Below are 20,306 nucleotides of genomic sequence, written 5' to 3'. Positions count from 1 at the left end.
TTTCCTTGGAGACCTGATGTCCTGAAATGCAGTGAGGAGGAGAAGAGAACTGACATCAGGCTAGGGGTAGTGCTGGAGCAATAGTTACAGAGGAAGAAGAGAGCGTGGGGTCTGTCTATACTCCCTTGCAGAGGCAGGCACGAGCACTAGCTGAGCGTAGGAGCACAGGCTGAGTGAGAAAGCTGGTTATGTTCAGAGCAGTGGAATTTGGCAAGGAGATAGAGCTTCCCACACGCAGCAGGGAGAAGCTCCTCGGTTAACCCATTGATTCCAGATGAGCTGTTTGTAAGATGCTCTGTGGTGTTCTACTCTCCAAAACCCAGTAATCTGCCTGGGCAGAGAGATCTCCTGTCCCTGGGTTTTCACATGTGATGCCACAAGCCCTCAGGTGATATGAGTGGGAATTAATCTTTTTTTTTTTTTCCCCATGGATGACTTTATATTAACTAATTTGAACAGTTAGAGCGACCACAGGTCTCAGGTGCTTTCAAAAAGTTATTCCCTCCATTTCAAGTCATGGCAAAAGCACAAAGCCAAGCTTCTGCAATTCCCTGCTGGAAGACCAGCATCAGGAGCCCTGTGAGCAGGACACAAACTCAGGGAAGGCTCTTTATGGTTACTAATAGCATTTTTCCTCTTGCTTGTTTCTACCCTTCCCTTGGTGTGGCGTCGAACACATCCTGAGCGTGATGCAAGTCAACCTTTGCAGCTCTGCACTTGCCTGCTGTTGCAACACCCAGAGACACACGTGGAAAAGCAGACGCTTCCTGCTACCATCTGAGTTTGGGTGCTCACATTTCCAAGGTAACCAGGTTATTTGTGGGCTGTTGCATTCTTGTATTATCCTTTATGTGAGGAAATCAGGCCATTTGCAGTGTTGTAAAGGCATGCAAATAGTTCAGCTAATAAACACATCCCTGTATTTACTGGCACAGGCTGCAATAGTTGTGCTTTGGGCTGCTCTGAATGTGTGAGAAAAGGGGCTTGCTTCTGAATTTTGTGCCATTTGCTCCCATGCTTCCTCAAATCTGTCTTTTCATTGTGGAGTGCTTGGCTGCTGAGAGGGTGTGGGGGGGATTGTTCACCAGGCACAGCAGCTCCTGGGAGTCCCATCCCGCCTCCATGTCCTGTTCCTGTGAGTTCCTTCACTCAAGCTGCACAGTTCCCCTCTCTAGTGACGTTGTCCTCTGGTCTCTTGCTGTATCACCAACTGGCCCGGGCTCCCGGCTGCCACACCTGACAGGTGTCAGCACTAAACGTGGCTGTTCTCTGGGGGCCATGCTCACGTCCAACAGCCGCTTCTGTGGCCTCTGGGTGGGAACTGCCACAAAATGATGGGAAAACGTGAGGGGGGAAACCATGAGGGGAGAACTTATGAGGGGAGAAACCATGAGGGGGCAAACCGTGAGGGGGGGACCGTGAGGCGGGAAAACGTGAGGGGGGAAACCATGAGGCGGGAAGCTGTGAGGCGAGAAACCGTGAGGGGGCAAACCATGAGGCAAGAAACCTTGATGGGGGAAACCATGAGGGAGCAAACTGTGAGGTGGGAAACCGTGAGGGGGCAAACCATGAAGCAGAAAACCATGAGGGGAGAAATTGTGAGAAAGCGAACCGTGAGGGGAGAAACTGTGAGGTGGGAAACCATGAGGGGGCAAACCATGAGGGAGGAAATCATGAGGTGGGAAGCCATGAGGGAGAAACTGTGAGGCAGGCAGTGATCGGTGTCCAGCCTCAGGGCAGCTGTCCCCAGCATGGGTAGTGGCAGGCACTTGGGGTTCTGCCTCCCCACTAGATGCTGTGACACGTCAGGTGCCACCTGAAGGGACCCTGACCGTCAGCCTTGGAAGGCCTGAAAAGCTCATGGCCATCACAGTGGCTGGGTCCTGTGGAGGATGAAGAGCCCATGGAGGATGGCTCTGAACCAGCTGAATCCCTCAACCTGCGATGGAGGTGGCACTGCTGTGAGAGACTGAGAGCTGCTCATGAAGGAACTGCAAGTTTCTGGAGTCTCTGGGCTCCTCCCTGACATGTCCCCGATGCCCTGCTGTGCTGTGCCACTATCCTGGTTTGGGGTGGGAGCTGGGTCAGGCAGGAAGCTGTGGTTCAGCTTTGGTGGCTCTCTCATGGGTTGGGGTTTAATTATGGGTTGGGAATGACTCCTGCAGCAGGAGCAGCTGCCTGGGCTGGCTGGCTGGCCCTGGACTGCTGGGAACTGGCCTCCATGGACTGTGTAGACCCCTTGGTGCTGGGGCAGTGGAGATTCCCCTTGTCTGCCTGGTGCAAGGTGAGACCACCAGTACTTTGTTGGCCTTTCTCTCTCCCCCACCAATTGTCCTCATCACTGGAATTGCTCTTGTTCTGCATTATCCTTATTTCCTTTCTCTGGTTTCTCCACTGCCTTCTGTTTCATCAAATGGTTGGGAGTTGAGGTGATGTCATGTGGCAGTGGCTCCTGCAAAGCTCTGGTCCTTCTGCAGGAGAAGGGAACCCTGGATTCCTCTCAGAGACAGTGGGACATGTTGGAAATAGAGACCTGCTGTGCTATGGGGAGGTTTGGAGGGGATAGGTGTACCACTTCTGTGCTGCTCAGGGGTACAAGGGATCCAAGAGCATGTAGGGCTCTAAGAAATATCTGGTGAGGGATCCAAGACTGGAAAAAAGGGAAATCCAGGCAGATTTATTTTCCAACTTTCTTTCCTTAGAGAAACATCTGGCTTATGTAAAGCCATTTGCTGGGTTTTTCACTGTTTTATTTTGAAAGTCTCTGCAATCAGGCATTCTGCTCTTCTCATCTCCCATCATTGCCTCAGGGGCAGATTTTTTCATGATTTGGGGTTTTGCTTTCATGAAATTTACTCTTTGTTTCTGGTCTGTGTTGTTTTTTTTCTTCTATTTTCTTTCATTTTCTTGTAAAGAACTGCTCCAGTTTGACTTGTGGTTTTGACTTGCTTTCTTCCCGGAGGTGAATTGTTGTGATAAGCCCTGCAAAAAATGGGAGGGAGCAGACTGGTGCATTGGTGAGACCCTGGTCACTGATCTGGCATTAGTGAAAGCCCTGTGCCAGGGGAAACTGAGCTCTGAGCTTTGATTGCATCCTAAAAGCCCAGCATTTTTCTGTATGGGAGATTTGGAATTGAATTATGCATGAGGGGGTGCAGTTAGAGGAATTAGCACTCTCCTTCCTTTTGCCAGCGTGGCTCTGAATTGAGCCCATCATTTCCCCATGCATTTATCCTGGCAGTGAAGTGCTCAGTACCTGGTGAAAGATTTACAGCCCTGCTCCAGTGATGCAATTTGTTTGGGTCTTACTCTAAATTTGCCATTTCCTCTCCCTGGGTGGCTGATTCCCTGCTGCTTGGAGCAGGCAGTGGTCCAGGCAGGATCCTCTCAGAGCTCTGCAATGTGAGGTGCTGGAGGAGAGTTTGATGGGCCTCAGGGTGCTGAGCCTGCAGAAAGCTGCCCTCTCCTCTGACAGAACAAAGATCAGCTCTGCTGTCAGCTCCATCTCAGTGTCCTCTCTGCCGTGCTTCGCCTTCCCTCTGCGCCCATTCCAGCTGTTGTCTTTGAGTGATCCTGTGTTAGAGGTTCAGGCAGGGTCCTGCATGTCTTGGCCTTGCATCCTCTTGGCAGAAAGCTGAGAGTGAGAAATGTTTGGGAAAGTCTTGTGGGGTTTTTTTTGGAGCTTTTGTTCTCTTTTTTTTTTTTTTTTTTTTAACAAGAAGCTTCACTATTCATTCATTCCACAAATAGCTTTCCCTCTTATTGGACATCTTCCTGCTAGGACAGTCCAAGCCTGTTCTGACAGGCAGCTTATCTGCCTGGCAGCTCTGACTGCTTCCTCTGTCTCTCCCTTGTGTGGGAGGTGTTTTGTCTTTCCAAACTTCTGCTGACTTCAGTGGGCATTAGCTTGTGCCCAAACATGCACTGATAGTGCAGTTCAGTGCTGAAGTTCACCGCTGGTTGTTATTTATGTCCCTGCGGTGTGTTTTTCTTTGCAAGGGGAAGGATTTAAGTGGTTTGGGGAGGGGAGCTGTTATTGAAAGTTAGTGAGGCTGAGGCTCTCAGCTCCCCCTGGCTGCTCCATCCTGTGGGTCCTGCAGCAGGACATGCTGAAGGCACTGGTGCTGAAGAGTACCATGCTGATGGGGGTTCAGATAAGGGGGATCTGCAAAACCCCCGTATCTGAAAAAGCCCACAGCAGCCAGCTTGTTATTTTACTGTGTAAAGCTGCTCAGGCAACTTAGAGAAATTTCCAGTCTAATTTTAAATCTAGTAAAAGTGGAGAGAGATGCATGAAGTCTGTGTGCATGAAGTGAGGCTTAAAAATATGGGTATTTTCAATAAAACAAAGTCAGTCATGTTTGAACCTGCAGTTTGCAAGTATGCACCCCTGACACAGAATCAATGCTTTCAGTTTCCAGTCAACAAATCTCTGGATGATGGTTCTTGAATCTCCAGAATTTCTGTAAGCCTGTTCCTTGTGGGGAAGCATTTGGGTTTGCTTATCAAATGCTTAACTTTCCTCCTCAAGCTGTGGGATCCTTCCTACTGTCCGTGTGATGCCACCACATGCCCAGTGCTCCTGCTTGTGCAGTGGCAGCCCAGGGATGTTTGTGGGTCAGGGATGACAGATACTCGGCAGGACTCATCAGTGCTATTAATTAATTGCATTCCAACAGCAGCGAAAGCAGCAGCAAGAGTAATAAACAAATTATAATCTACATTATGAAGCTGACAGGTGCCACCCACTCATTACCTGTCTTTAACCACTCTCATTACTGCCCAGTCTTTGTGGGAACTAATCGTGCTGCTCAGTGTCCGACGTGCTCACTTAACGCCATTATCTGAAGCAATCGGCCTCTCCCTGTGAACACAGAGGAAGGTGCTTTTCCTGAGGCTTGTTCTCTGGGTGCTGGAACACAGGGAGCCCTGGGGTGGAGGAGGCTGAAGGCACCCTTTGCCAAAGCATGGTGTGGCTGGGAATTGAAGACTAAAATCCACGGGGACAAGCTGGGGAGGAGCTGGGGATGGCTGGCAGGATGGGAGGTTGTTACTAGGAGGAAAAAGTCATCTCCATGGGTTATGGAATAATATCCAGTGAAAGGGATAATAGGAAGAACTACATTTTTTTCTCTCTCTAGATGTTTTCCAGGCTTTGGGAACAAGTTGGGTTGCTGACTAATGACCCTTCTCTTTGTGGCTGCCCCTGGGCATTGCAGGAGGAAGTTCTGGTAGTGTTTCTGTGGGGACCAGTTCAAGCTCAACCCAGGAAAAAGATATTGAACTCCAGAAATTTCTTGCAGTGGCCTGGCTTAGGCCAGGCTCAGCAGAGGCGAGGATGCTCAAACAGAGGAGCTCAGCCTCCTTGCCTGGCTGCTCCATTGCCTGGTGTGGGTCCTGGTGTTAAGGACTGGGCTGCAGCTCTTCTCCTTTCCTCCCTGACACAACTGGGAGCCCTCCTGGAGAACATTATTGCAGCCTGGAAGATGAGGAGTTGGGCTGAGAGACCAGATGAGAAAATAGTTTTTTTTCAAGATACTCCATGGATGGCTGGACCATGGCCAGAGGTCCTGTTGTGCTCTCGGGCTTTGGGACATCTCATCAGGGAGTCCCTATTGAGCAAAAAATAAGCCAAAAGATGAGAAATAGAGAGGTGAGGGACCGGCTTTCCCAGTAGAGGATTGGCATCAGTCAGATACAACAAGGGCTTGTGAAAAGCCAAAACTGTTGAATGTGTCTGCTAATGAAAAATAGGAATAAGTGGCAGATGAAGTTGTCTGTTGACTATTCAGAGTAGCAAAATCCAAAAGCTGCACTGCATAGCTGTAGGAAGTCCTTGCAATATGGAGTGGTGGAGTTGTAGCATAGGATGCTGAGCAAAGCAAAGCAATCCATCTCAGAATGGGATAATGTCACAAGGGAGGGAGGTCTCAGAAGTACAATAAACTGTGCTGTGGGAGCAAGTCTTTGAGTATGGTCCTAAAGCTCCAAACAGTCAGCCTCTTATAAAAGAGCTAAGAACAAACAGGATAAATGCATTGTATGGATATGTGGTGAACATATTGGGGGTTTGGAAGGCATTAGAATAGTTGATGCAAGGGAAATCCATTGGGTGCTTTTAAATATCAATACACAGTATCTTCAATATTGTGCATTGATATTTACAATACAACACAGTATCTTTAAATATCAATCAATCACAGTATACCCACATCTGCAAGCAGCTGGGCAAGCATTATAATGTAACATAGTTACATGCTACATAGCTGCATGGCCTGTTCTTACCCTTGGTTCTGCTGTGAAGTACCATAGAAAACAGGACTACAGGGCAGGATGAAGATGGATCCAACAATAGTTAGTGGCTGTGATTCTTCTGCTCTTCAAAAAATTACTGTCCTGGAATAAGCTGTGTGGCACTCTGTGATTGTGTGTGTGTGTGAAGGGCTTTTGTGGAGCTTGCAGATACTGTGCTCTCTCAGTAGAGAGAGCTGCTGGAGGAGAAGACTCCTGAGGCTGTTGTACATCTGATATCAAATGGACGTTGCAGACAGACAGCCCAAGCAATGAGAAGGTCTTTGTACCAACAGAAGCATCTTGTTCTTCACCAGCACCCGTCACTCTGAAATGGACAGAATCATTAGGTGATGGAAAGCCATTGCCTGGGTCAACAGACATGACCCTTGTATCCTCTGAGAAACATCTGGGCAGAAAACCAGCTCCAAAAAGATTTGCTTTCTTAAACCCATCCTCTCCCCTCCCTCCTGAAGTACTGTGCTTCTAGCAAAGGAGAACTGGAAGATGTGGAAGGAGCTGGATGGGTCAGGCCGACTCATCCTGCCCTCAAAGCCCTCGTGTGCTACTTTAACACACACCACAGTGGGGCGAGACACTGTGTGGGAGTGTGAGACAGTTCCTAATGTTCCTGTTGATCAAATGGCCCACTGAGTCTCCTGATCTGCTCTGGTGATAAGTCCTAACAAGGACTCTCTCTTAATCCTCATTATCCTCTGTTGGTGCTTCCTGCCCACATACACTAGATATTTCCTATCAACAGGGAGGAACCTCTGGGGAAGATAGGATCAGATTCCCAGGAGCTAGACTGTAGTAAGAGTGAAGAAAGAATGAGGAAACTGTCCTAATTTGAGGTTAATCTTATAAATACAGGGTTGCATACAGACAATAGGAAGAGAAATGCCAGGACAGCTTTAGCATTTAGTTAGGAAAGGAACATCTTTTTCCAGGAGTAGCCTGAATTGTAACTTATGATGTGGTGAAGTTGCTGTTTGATGTCAGCTTCAGCAGAGGGGAAGAGACAGATTCTGCTTTGTGTTACCAGAAGAGGAATAACCTGAAGGAAAAAAAAAACAAAAAAAACAAGGGAAAGGCATTTTTAAAAGCAATTTTTTGTCATTTGTATACTGATTCAAGCTGCAGTGCATGGATGGAGTGTTTAATTTCAGGATTTTATTTGAATAAGACACTAAACAAGGAGAAGAAGAGGGCTGAGTGATTTTCTTCCTGAAGCAGACATGCTAATATGCCCATTGGGTATTTAAATTTGCTTGGCATTGCTGAAAATGCAGAGGCCCACAGATCTTTTCTTCTAGTGTAAGTGGGTTATTGGGGTGTGTGTTTCTTACCCCTACCTAGACCCATAGCTGGAGCCTGCGCCAGTCAGAGGCTTGGCCTGTCCCTCATGCTCACCTTTCATGTGGGCTGGGTGGAGTGTGCTGAAGCTGTTTGTGGTGGGGACTTCCCTACAAACAGTTGCTTTTATGAACATTTTAGACAGCCTGTTGAACTGCCTCCCGCCTGTCCTGTCCACATCCCAGCACCATGCACAGAGGCTGTGATGCTCTGTGTGTTTTGTTGGCAAGCAGGGTGAGAGCTGGTGCCTGTTTGTGAGAAGTGAATTGCCTTTGTGGGGGCGTGAGGGTCCCTAACTGCGCATTCATGTGCAGCGGGTGTTCCAGCATGATCCCATGTGAATGACTACAGTGCAGCAAGGTGTGGACACTGATTGCTCATCCCCACCCTGAAGGTGGTGTTGCAAGTTCCTGAAAAATGCCGTCATGCCCTCGCGAGTTTGGACACGTTTGGCTTTTCACTCTCTGTGTCCTGCTCACAGGGTGTGTGGCGATGGTGTTTTATTTGTTGCCCAGCTCTGGGCTGATCACAGCTTCTTCCATCAGAAGCTTTATAGGCCTTGCCTTGGACCAGGTTTGTGAAGCTACATTGATGTACAAACCCCTGCTGCTCCCTAGAAACTTCCAGTCACTTTTGTATAGAAGACCTTGCAAAGCTTGACCTAAGACCAGTGATACAGTAGTTCCCTGTCCCATGCTTCCTTTATGAGTAAGGGCAAGGCTTTTTTAGCTATTTAAATGCCACCTGTATCTTAATTTCCCACTTCCTGTTGTTTCTGGCTCTCCCAGGAGAATTGATTTTTGCCTGAAAGTCAATAGAACAACCATGTTCTGCCCTGTGAACTCTGAGCTGTTCCAGAGGTGCTGGCTCTGTTGTTTTCTGTCCACCATGGCAGGTTATGTCATCCAAGGGTTCTACTTCATGACAGACAGTGCACAGTTTGACTCCGATGGCTGGTTTGGTTTTCTTTTTTGGGCTATGTTTAAGATAAACTCTGTCAGGGAGCAGGGCTGGCTCAGAGGACATCCACAGTGATGTGGGCACAGCAGATCACCTTTGTGCTAAGTTTCCTTTCATAAAGGGTTGCTAAGTAGTGCCTACAGGTGATTGATACAGCTGAATAGTGAGCAGAGTATAATTGCTTCTGCTATCTTCTGGGATGTGCTTCCAGCAAGTCACAACACCTGGTAATGCACTTGTAACATCTATTAACCTCCTAATTATATAAGTGGTGCTTTGATACTGCCTGGTCACCAGTCAAGTCTGGATACACTGACTGTGGCTCTCCATGGTCACTGCTGAAATGCTGAGCCTGGTCACTGAGTTCACTGCTTCTTGCTGTCAGTCCTTGCCAGGTGCTCTGCTCCTTCTCACAGCTCAAAGCCTGCCCTTGTTGATTTTCTCCCTCAGTCCTTCTGCACTGTGGTTGTTGGAATGTCGATGCTTTGCTGAGCAGGTGCTGCTGTGTGGTATTTCCCCCCTTACAGGTGACACCCTGCAGTGAAGAGCTGTGAGGCTGAAGGGATCAACATTTCTGCAGAGCCCTGAGTCACCTGGCATGGCACTGGATTTCAGGAAGGCGGAAGAACTGGAGTGAGAGTTGAGGCTTGCTGGAGGAAGAAGATTCAAGAATTCTTGTTTTGTGTGTACTGTTGGGTAAGCTGCAGGAAGGGGAGTCCCTGTGCTGCTGGCTGTGGAAGGAGCATACCAGCTCACAGGGTGCTCAGCCAGCAGGGGACAGATGGAAAAGGATGCCCTGCACTGGCTGTGAACACACTGGACCAAGAGACCAGCAGAAAGATTGAGCTCTGAGCTTTTAACAAACCATGATCTTATGGTTCACCCTTCTTCTCCAAGGCCTCCTCTGAGCACAGGAGCAAGGTGTCAGGCCAGAGTACCAAACTGCTGGAATCCTGATCCTCACCTGGGAAGGTGTTCCCTGGAGTAATGCAGACAGCAGCATCCTGCCCGGTGGGAAGCCCTGGAGAAGAGAAGGCTTGGCTGGGGGAGATGGGGAGCACATAGGAGGATCGTGAGGTGGGGTCTGAGGACAGGCTGACTTCCAGGTCCAGCTCTGGGGCAGCCCTGGTGAATGTTCTTCACTGCACTGGGAGGGACAGGTGCTCAGTGAGCAGGGCGGGGTGCGTGTTCTGTGCCAAACTCTCACTTGTCTCCTTTCTCCTCGGGGCATTTTTCATTCACTAAACTTGCTACTAAGGCAGCCTTGGTGGAAGTGATCAGTTTCCTGAAAGTGGAGGCCTTTCCTGGCTGAGCACTCAGTGTTGGGGCTTGGGTGAACTGCTGTTTGGAAGAGCAGAGTGGGAAAAGTGGGAAGTTTTGCTGTGTGCTCCATTACCAGAGACTGAGGACAAGAATACAAACACTGTGTGCTCCATTACCAGAGACTGAGGACAAGATCAACAAACAATACCAAAAAGCAGAGAACCACTTTCAATTGCTTCCATTCAGATGCTACTGGTGAGCAGAGCAAAGCTTTGAATGGAAAGCACAGCCTGCCTCCAGTCTGTCTTCCTCCTTCCTGGCTCTAAACAAGACTTCAGGTGTGTAGCTCCAGAATAAGCAGTGACAGCCAGTTTAGGATGGGCACCATCTTTGCTCTCCACTATCTCTAGTGCCCCAGTGTGCAGGGACATGAGCCTGGGCAGCACCCTTGTGGCATGGCTGTCAGAAAAAAACAACAAGCTGGCAAGTCCTGACTCCTTATTTATATTTTGTTGAAAGTTTTTATCATGTTTCCTGCAGACACCGACGGAGAGGAACGGGTGGTTCTGCTGTTGGTGTGCCTTTCTGATAAAAGCCAATGGTTTTTCACACACTCTTGAGTTGCTGTTGGGTCTCAGTATATCCCCTTCTGCTTTTTTATGTCACTGCTTCTCCTGTGCCTGCTGGAAGACAGGTGTCTTCCAGTGCAAAGGACTTTTAAGAAGCTTAGCCTGTTTACTTTTCATCTTTATAACCCTTATTCTGTTTTTTTAAAATTCTTCCTCTACCCCACAAACCTCCTGTTTACTTTCCCCAAGTAGAGAGAATTTACAGGAATCTGTTATATGTTAATTGAAATTGCTTCTTGCTGTGCATGGAAACAAAAAAGGCAAACTACAACTGCAACACAATGTAAGCATAAACAGGAAAACATATCAAAAAAAGCTTCATTTTGGAGACACAATCCCTTAAGAATGCAAAACCTTCTTGGCCTGGAAGGTCTGTGAGTCAAGTATCAATTGATGTGATGTACTGGAAAAGGAAATGTTTAACTTTTTTATTTATGTCCAGTAAATCTCAATGAAGCCTTTAGGGAAAAAAACAACTCAGGAGGATTCAAAGGAAAACAGCTCGAAGGGCTTCCGGCTCTGTATGCACCACTTTAAATTTAAGAGCTTCATGGGAATGCTGATAGTTTATTCTCAGCAATGTCACTGGAATGAGTCTGTAATTTGGAAACCTTTGCACAGCTTTCAATTTTAAAATAAAAGAGAATTCCGACCTAGATTTTAAAAAGTGACCATGGAAAGGTCCCTCAAACCAGTGGTTATGTAGCCCATAAACAGTGTCTAGAAAAGCAAGTCCCTTTAGGCTGTCTCCTCTTGGAATCCAAATTTAATATGTGATCTAATGTTGGGAAGTCACCATGTGATTTAGGCAACCAAAAATTGGTGAATTATCCATTAGCTGAAATATATTTAACCTGAATAATTGAACACAATGAGTAGAATCATCAAAACTGAAGTGTGTTTGTGGTTCCTTTGTTAACTGACAAAGGATATCAATCATTTGATGAGCATTTGGCTCCAAGTTGTACACCTAGCTCTAGAGTCCAATGGCAAAGGGGCAAAATGTTCAGTTAAGCTCAGTATTGAGGGTTTATGAAGATCAGATCTATTTTTATTGCTTTACTGGGAAAAGACTTGAGAAGTCCTTGGAGTGTCTTTTTTATTTTTATTTTTTTTAACCCCTTCCAGCAAGATGTCAGGAGATCAGAACCAGGCAATTATTCCCTGCAGTTGGTCAGACAGTGATCTGTGGAGGGATAGAATGTAAGAAAATAAAGATAGTGCAGAAGGTAGTGTCACACCTGAGGAGGTGCAGCTGTACAAATCACCAAAGATTGGGAACAGGCCTGCCCTTAATAGGCCACAGCTGTGTCCAATAAGAAGACAAGTGCTACAAAAGGGTTGGAGTTAGCTGATTAAGGAGAGAGATGGAGTTTGTTGGCTGTGCTGTGAAGAAGAAGGAGTCAGTGCTGTGAGGAGTTGCCTATGAGAAATCACCAAGAAGGTATGGGAGTTTTCCAATAAGATGACAACAGTGATCAAGGAATTTCTTTGGTCTGGAAGTTGGAAGGGGTCTTTGTCTCTGCTGCACTGGGACCCAGCCAGGACAGTGCTTTTCCTCTCTGCAACTTTAATTAGGGCAAAGGAAGAACAAACTGTCACTATGAGCTGTTCCAACCAACTCCCTTCTTCTATCAACTGCCAACCATGATTTTATGTTTAATTATTTGCATTACATCATTTCTCCTGTGCTAGGTGCTGTACATGGCTAATGATACAAAGCCTGCCCCAGGTTTGGACACTGTACAGGCTTCCCTGTAGGGCGGATGTGCAAAAGTGTTTGAGGTGCTCAAGGAGGGGAAGGTGGCAAAGCCTCCCCTACCTTCTCCCCTTGGAATAGTAAGATATTTAACATGCTAATTTAGCTTGCTGATTTAAATGGAATAGTTATCTGCAGAAGTAAAGCCTGCACAGTTTAGAAATTCTTTCATGTCTTCTGTTCTGTGTCTGAGCAGGACATTTCTGAGGGAGACCCTGTCCACAGGGCTATTCCCACTGGCACACACCCAGGCTGGGCACTGAAGCAGTTGTTCAGAAGCATTAGGCAAAGCAGAATCCATCAAACTCTTGGCTCTGCAGAGCATATAAGTCAAACTATCTCTCCTGAAGGTGCCTGGTTGACAAGAGGATCTCCCCCCGCTCCTAGAGCCTGTGGTCAGGGCTGGTTACTTGTCATTGTCCCAATGTTATTTCCACATCCTCACAGCTTGTCTGTGCACATCTATTTCCACTTGCTTTTTTATCGTGTTCTCCTTTCTGAGCTTCCCTTTAGACTGTTGATAAACTGTATTGCTTAATATGGGCGAGGGTGTTGGTTTTGGAGGGTCTGGCAGGGTTCCCTGCAGAGGAGCTATCACAGTGTGGTCTCATGGTCTATCAGCTGGGCAGTGGAGCTTGCTGGGTGCCTGCCAGCTGCTGTGCTGGGGTGAAAGTGGGAAAGGATGTTCTGTGTACTGGTAGTAAATCTCTCAGCAAAGTGAGCTAGGAAAGGGATGGGCAGTGCTGGTGGCAGAGGAGGGTCAGCCTGACTTGCAGAGCCCCTGTGCTACACTCACCAAGTCTGGTCTGAAAGAGTGGAGAGGGAAATAATTTCTTCTCTGGCCTGTGTTGGTGCCTCTGCCCCGTGCCCTCATGGAGGGCTGTGTGTCTGGTGTCTGGGAAGCAGAGCAGGGCAAGGCAGCAGGTGCCCAAATGCTTTGTTCTTTCTCAGTCCTGTGGCCAGAGTTGAGGCCAGTTGTCTGTCACCTGAATCAAACCTGCCTTAACCTGGTGGAAGCAAGGTCAGGGACTGGAGCTGGAATGCACCCTGATATTCTATGGCTAGCTCTACACTGGAAAACCCAGGAGCTGATGCTGCTGCCAGGAGATGCCCTTTACCCCTCTCTGGTGTGGTTGAGTCTGTCTGCACTGAAAAATGCTCTGCCTCCGGAAGAGGAAATGCAGGCCCTGCTTCTCTGAGATGCTGCAGGGTGGCCAAACATCCTCAGCAGATAGAGATCATGTAATTCAGGTGGACCACTAAACTTTTAGGCAGCAATTAGCACTTATACAGTAACTCTGAGTCAGCTAATACATCTGGGTGTTGCCTTGGCATACTTCCGATGGCAAATCCTTCCTGTGTAGGCTTGATGTTCTTACATTCTCTGATGGCCTCTCAAATGCTCCACTTGGAAACTTGATCAAAAACCTGTGGTGATGCCAAAGGGAGATGTCCCATTAAATTCCTCAGTCTTCCTTTGGTCCTCTAAACCTGCAGATGATCCCAGGCAATTTCTTTGATGCCTTCTTCCCCAGTGGATGAAGTAATTACGACTTCTGTGCAGCAGGCTAATAGCTCTGAAGGCTTTAGTCAGGCTGATTAACAACCACTGTGTTTTAATAAAAAATGTTCTGGTAAATCTTTCTGAATTGCAGCCCTAATTACTCTGCAGCCTGATGTGCAGCAATTGCAAAGCTAATAGGATCACCTGAATCCAGTTAATGAATCCTCTGTTATGGCTTGCTGTGACTCATAAGATGTGCAGTGTTTCTTCTGGTCTCCCCTGCCCTGTTCCATTTCCTGGTGAATATTTATGCTCTGTATGGCTGAAGGTAAGGGGGTGTGCACCTAGACTCTGAATGAATTAACTTAAATATATGTGCATCCTTCCTCTCATTATTTCTAGGGACTTGTAAGGATCAAGAGACTGGGCTTTTTGCTTTGGTCTCAAGGTGAGTTCACTCCAGAAGTCACCAATAGCTGCTCTTGGCTGATAGTTCTTTTCAGGCTTACAGATTTTGATGAGAAATCTGTTCAGCCCTGTTCTCTGCTTCCCCAGCAGTACTCTGCATCTATGTTAGAGAGCAGAGTTAGGAGAAACGCTCTTCCTCCTTTTTACTAGCATTTAAAGGTGGTTTGTCCTGCATCAGAAAAGGAAAAAAACCCCAAAACATTAAACTGAAAGTAATTTGTTTTGTTGGAATTCTTTCTTTAGGATTCAAGCCCTTGTATGTAAACACGTTTATGCTCCCTGGCTGCCTCCACTCCCCTTTCAAAAGGAGCATTACATATTAACCCCAAATCCAAGCTTTTTTTCATCTTTTACAAGGTTGTAACTGGTGATTTAATTTTGGAAAGCTTTGGAGTGGGACTCTTGGCAAGAAGCACAGACCTACCAGTGCTTTTGGTTTTAAGGTGCCTTTTGCTTCTACAGGTGATTTAGGGCTTGTTGGCAGACTTGTGTTAAAGGCTTGGCCTCAGTAAGGGATAAACAAGGATTGTTTGAAAGTGGCCTTTCAAGACTTCCCTCCTTGCTCACTTCTTGTTCTAAATGTAATGTGCTTCTTACATAGATTTATAGGTTTAACTCCTTGTTTAGGCACACCATAAAATGTGCCTCTAACCATGCACCTTGTAACTACCATAATAGCAAGGAAGCTTGTCTGACGAATTCAGTGGCAGGAAGCAAAGTCAACATCTAAAGGATGTAATAAAGAGATTCAGGTGGGTAGGACACAGCAACACGCCAGAGGAAAGACATGACACCAGTTACATTTCTGGTCCCATAGCTCTAGTGCTGTCCTTTACTGGGCATAATCCAATGAACCATTTGTCTGAGCTCTCGTGGTGCTGGGGCTCGTGTAAAAGTCCTCGTGCGAGGCCTGGGACTGGTTGTCCCCCAGCTGTGGGGGTACTCCTGTAGAGGGGAGGATGCATGGAGCAAATCTTTCTCTTTTCTGCTGCTCTCATCACAGATGATTTCATACGTGGGTCAAGCTGAAAACTCCAGCTCAATACGGGGGTGTTAACAGAGGATATTGGACTGGGGATTTTCAGAGGCTTCATTAAATTTCTGTCTAGGAACTTGAAGCCCTTGGGTAAGAGGGGGAAACTGCTAAATGATTCAAGTTTTGCAGTAGAGAGAGATAAATGAAGTTACAGTGGAACTGTACAAATATTTATTGCACGCTGGCAACAGATTTCAGGTCGGCCCTTTACAGCTGGAAGCAGACAATGACAATATATTTTTCTTTTAAGCAGAGTTTAGAGCAAAGAAAAATAAAAGGCCTGGATGATGCTTAGAAGGAGGAACAAATCTGAGCCTAGCAAATCTGCTTGCACATGATAAGGCAAGGAGGGCAAGAGAGCAGAGGTGGTGCTGAAGGGTTTCTGTTGCTTTCCTGAGCATGAGAAGTGCAGTATCAGCTCTGTAGCTGCTCCTGCCTGGCTGGGACTTGCAAAAAATCTGTTGTAAATGATGGGCTCAATGTGGGAGGAAAGGAGTGCAGTTTATCTTAGATTTTTAAATATTATAGTGTCGGACTTCTGTGTGTTGGCCTCTCCCCTACAAGTGCAGAGCCTTTGAAGGCTCCTTTCGTTTCTGGTGTTCACAAGCATTTATCCTCTGTGCTTGGCTCGGTAACTGGGATGGGATTAGGAATGCAGGAGCTGTAGCATTGTTAGATACCAGTTTTGATTGCCTGTGGTGGTTTTCTTGTTGCTGTTTTTGTTTGGTTTTCCTCTTTATGGAAGAAATGGGTAATGTGCGGTTGAAGTTCGCTTGACTCTGAGCTGCTGGACGCTTTGGCAGTGACATTAGCTTGGGGAGAGGGGGAATGCTCCACTCCTTCCCTCCCAGAGGCCAGAGAGGTTTTCTCATGGTGGGTGGGAGGAAGTCACTTCTCACTTCCTCCTCAGACAGAGCAGAGGTCTGCTGTCTCGCTTACATTTCCCTTAGTCCTGCTGACAAATATTTGTAATTTTGATGTTTTGGAAGCTGAGTGCTGGAAGATCAAAACTCACACTTGCTGGCTTTTGTGGAGAGTGAGAACTGGCTGCTTCCCACGTGTTGTCTGTGGGATTGCTTCACATGGCTGCTCTGTGCTTGGACAGTGCCTCGCCCTTCCTTGGGAGCTCTCCAGACAGGATCTGGCAGGAAGCAGCATGGCTGTGTGCTGGGCAGAAGCAGCACCTGGGCACAGGAGGGATGGAGCTCACTCCTGGCTTCAGGGTGATGAGCAGACATGACAGAACATGGAGAGCAGCGTGTGCTGGGTGCTGCAGACTCTGTCCTCCTGTCACATTCCAATGGCTGACCAGACCCTGCCTAACCCATGCTGCCAGAGCTGAGCCTCTCCCACTTGATTCCAGCTCACAGCAAGGCTGGAGAGGAAGCTGCCACAGTGGAGCTCCAAGCTCACTCTCTCTGAACTGAATGTGGGAGTTTTTGGCATGTCCTTGAGTGGGACAGAGATTTAAAATCCTTACCCTAACCTATGGGGAAACATTCAGGAGGCTTTCATCTCTGGAAAATGCACTGGGTTCTCTGGATGAAAGAGCTATTATTTACCTATCAACAACATAATCCCCCTCCCTCCTACAGATTGCAGGCAAGCTCCTGGGGCAAACGACAGTGTAATTAAGAACAAATATTTACTATGAAGGACTAGCTGAGGCCTGGCTGGGCAAGCAGCCACGAGCCTTGTCTGAACTTGCCTTCTGTTTGCTCCCCTTTGAAAGCAAGGAGTCAAAGTCTTTTGTCAGAGGAGTGTTTGTGAGGGCATAAGATGGTGGGTTGGGCCTCTGAAGCAGCCAGGAGCTATCAGGCTGTTTGTTCCAAGCCTAGGAAATCCCCCACAACAGGAGTTCCTTGCATGCAGAGGCACTTCTCTTTGCTGTGAAGGACGGCTCTTAGGTACATCTGCAAGTAAGGGTTGATGTGTGCACTGCACCTGGTGCCATGCCACAAGCAGTCTGTGGAAGTACTTGCCAACTCTAAAATCCCAAATTAATTCTGTGTTTGTATCTACTTTCCCTTCTGATTTCTATTGCAACTCAAGGTTTTGCTTCCCAGGACTCAAGCCCTGGTGTGTAGATACAAGGGGAGCCTGACTGCTGGAGAAAGCATGAACTTGCAAAATTGCTGGGACTGTTTCACAGCTCAGACTCACAGCCTACTCACCTGCCTTCTGCCACTCTGATCAACAGCAAGGAGGGGTGACAGGGTTCTTGCTCATCTCCTGGCAAGGCTGGGCAAGCTGAAATTTAATAAATAAGTCAATCGTGAGTAATAGAAACAATTGCAAGGATGTGGTGTGTGGTTCAACCAGCTATCACTGCTGTGGTAATGCAACAAGGCATGTGATTAGACTGGGAAATTGCTGTAGCAATACCAAGATTTACAGCATGAGTCCCACAGAAGGAGTAGTCGTGAGAGACACACACAGACACTCAGAGCTTGCAAAAGGATGTAGCAAAGTGTCTGAGCAAGGCCAGCATCCTCTTTCAGAGTGCTAAGGAAGCCATGGAAGTAACTGGAGAGATGCCCTGCACCATGTTGGGCATGTGCTTTAAAACAGTTACAACTTGTCAGAGTTTTTGAGGAATATGTCACCAGCTGGGCTGATTTAAAAGGTTGTTTTTAGTTTGTTCCTCTCTGTTGTAAGGATGGTCATGTATTATCAGCAGTGTGACAACTGGAACCAGGGTTTACAGAGGCCTGTGCTCCTGGGCTGAGCCTAGCATGCCTGGAGCTCTGATCTTTGAGAACTGCTTTATATGTTAGTTATCTGGTTTGGGTTTTTAAATAAAATTCTTTGCTCCCAGAGAGAAAAGTTTATTTGAGGCTTGGCTCTGAATGACACATCTCCTTTTGTTTGGGAGTTTGCACGCAACACCAGGGAGAAGGCAGAGGTTATCCAGTACACAGGGTCTGGGAGGCCTGGGGAGAGGAAAGGCTCTCAGCCGTCCATGGGCTAGGAAACCACAGAAGAGCAAAGAATGAGCTAGAGTGGCTCTTGCCCCTTAAGAGGGCACGAACAGCTTCAGCAGTGCCATTTACTGTGGCTTTATCAGTGGCCACCTCCTTTGGCCCTCAGTGTATGCAGGGAGGACATGGCTGTGCAGCCACTGCAGCTCAAGTGTGGTGGCCAGAGTGTTAATGCTGGCAAACCCCAACTGAACTCAGAGCCTGAGTGGAACAAAACTTGCTTTCAGTTTTTCCCATTAAACCCATGCCATCCTGGCTTACAAGTATATGTGTTTTTTTGGCTTCACTGTCCAAAAGAAACACCAAAAAAGCTGCTGGGTCTCTGGTTTGGCTTCTACAAAGGTGTTGTCCATTCTGGTGTCTCATGCATGTGGGCTGTAGGAGGAGAGCCCTGCTTTTGTCATTGTTGCCAGTGAGCCAGACATCTACAGTCCCTCTGCCAAGCTTGTTCTGCTGTTCAAGAATTCTGCTTGATTTTCAAAAGGAAGTTGATTTTTAAAGCTGCCTGGAGTATGTGCTGTGCTTTCTGAAAGAGAAGTAGGCGATGAAGTTATGGTCAGAGAAAATATATGTTGGTTCTTTCAGGGAATGATTCCTGCCTTGTGTTGATTCTCACTGTTGTCATTCTTTCATGGTCACATTTGCTCGTTGGCAGGTTGAGGGAAGCATGTCTTTGGAGAACTGTGCCCTGAAATGGTGAGTGCTTGCAAGAATGCCTTGGATGAGACCTTGTTCCCTTGGCTAGTAGAGGATCCTGAAGCCACATAGGCTGCTGGACAGAGTTTGTATCCAGAGATCTGCATCATCCTAGTGCAGCAAAGCAGTAATCAGGACTAGGGAGACCATCTTTTAAAATTGTGTTTGGAGTTTTGTATCAAAGAAAAGTCTGTGCCTGGGACTATGCATACACTGGAGAATGTCCTCATTTCCTTAAACTTAACATTTTAAATAGGGGGTTGCTGAAATACTTCCTACTTCTGCTCTTCCTCAGTAGTTTAGAGACAAGTTTAATAATTATAATTTGAAAAGTACCTAAGGAAAGGACTCAAGATATTCTTTTCTCTCTGACATTACAAAGAGACTTTCACACCTTATCTCCAGGCACTGCCAACTGTGTTGTGTCTTTTGTGATCGTTATCAAACAGAGTAGGTATTTCCTAGCACTGTAGGTACCCACCAGACATTGATGTGAAGCACCCAAAGGAACCTGAGAAGACTCAGGATGGCCAGAGAGGCAAGTGGGAGCTGCAGGTTGCTGAGGCCTGCACATTCCTACACTTAGCTGGTGAGGAAGAGTTAACTCACTTCTGTCTGAGCTGAGGCTGGAAGCAGAGGTTGATTGACTGAACATTGGAAATCCTCTCTTCATGCCAGGTGTAACAAGGATCATCTGGTAAAAATGTGTCTGCCTGAGACAGATCTGCCTTAGACATGCATTAGCACGAATGGAGTTTGCTGTCTGCTGGAGGAGCCAGGTCCCCAGTTGAGCAAAGCCTAACGGAAATTGGATCCAGTCCAGAATGTCTGGATGGCATATGATATTTACTGAAATATGGCATTGCTTGTGTAAGCAGCACACCCTTCTCCCTCACTCTGGAAACCATCTGGGCTTCATGTGCAAGTGGTTGAAAACCAGAGCAGGAGAGATCTGATGCTGTGTAGCTCCTGTGATGTGTTTCCCACTCTGGCCCCCCTGCCTGGGTGTCCTTGAATTTGCAAGCATGGGAGTCTCAGCCATGCCCCAGTGTCCTCTTCACCTACTGAGGGTTTTCTCCCTGTGCCTCTGCAGTGGTTGTAAACAGAGTATGGTTGTATGAGGAGTTTGCACAGGGCTTTCCTGACAGGGTAGGAGGCAAACTCTCTTGCCTCATCCAGGGTACAATCATTTTGCTGGCCAACTCTTTCATTTTTAGCTGGGTCCACAGCCAGTAGCTTTATTGACTCTACTGATTTTTATACAAGCTGGACTAAAAGCTCCTGGGAACAAAAAAGGATTATTTGGCTTGTATGTGGTCTTGCATAGCAAGTGTTTCTTCCAAATGCAGCTGAGCACCCTTAG

Source organism: Melospiza melodia, chromosome 10 (genome assembly GCF_035770615.1).
Source record: "Melospiza melodia melodia isolate bMelMel2 chromosome 10, bMelMel2.pri, whole genome shotgun sequence".
Lineage (NCBI taxonomy): Eukaryota > Metazoa > Chordata > Aves > Passeriformes > Passerellidae > Melospiza > Melospiza melodia.
This window is presented reverse-complemented; position numbering follows the sequence as displayed.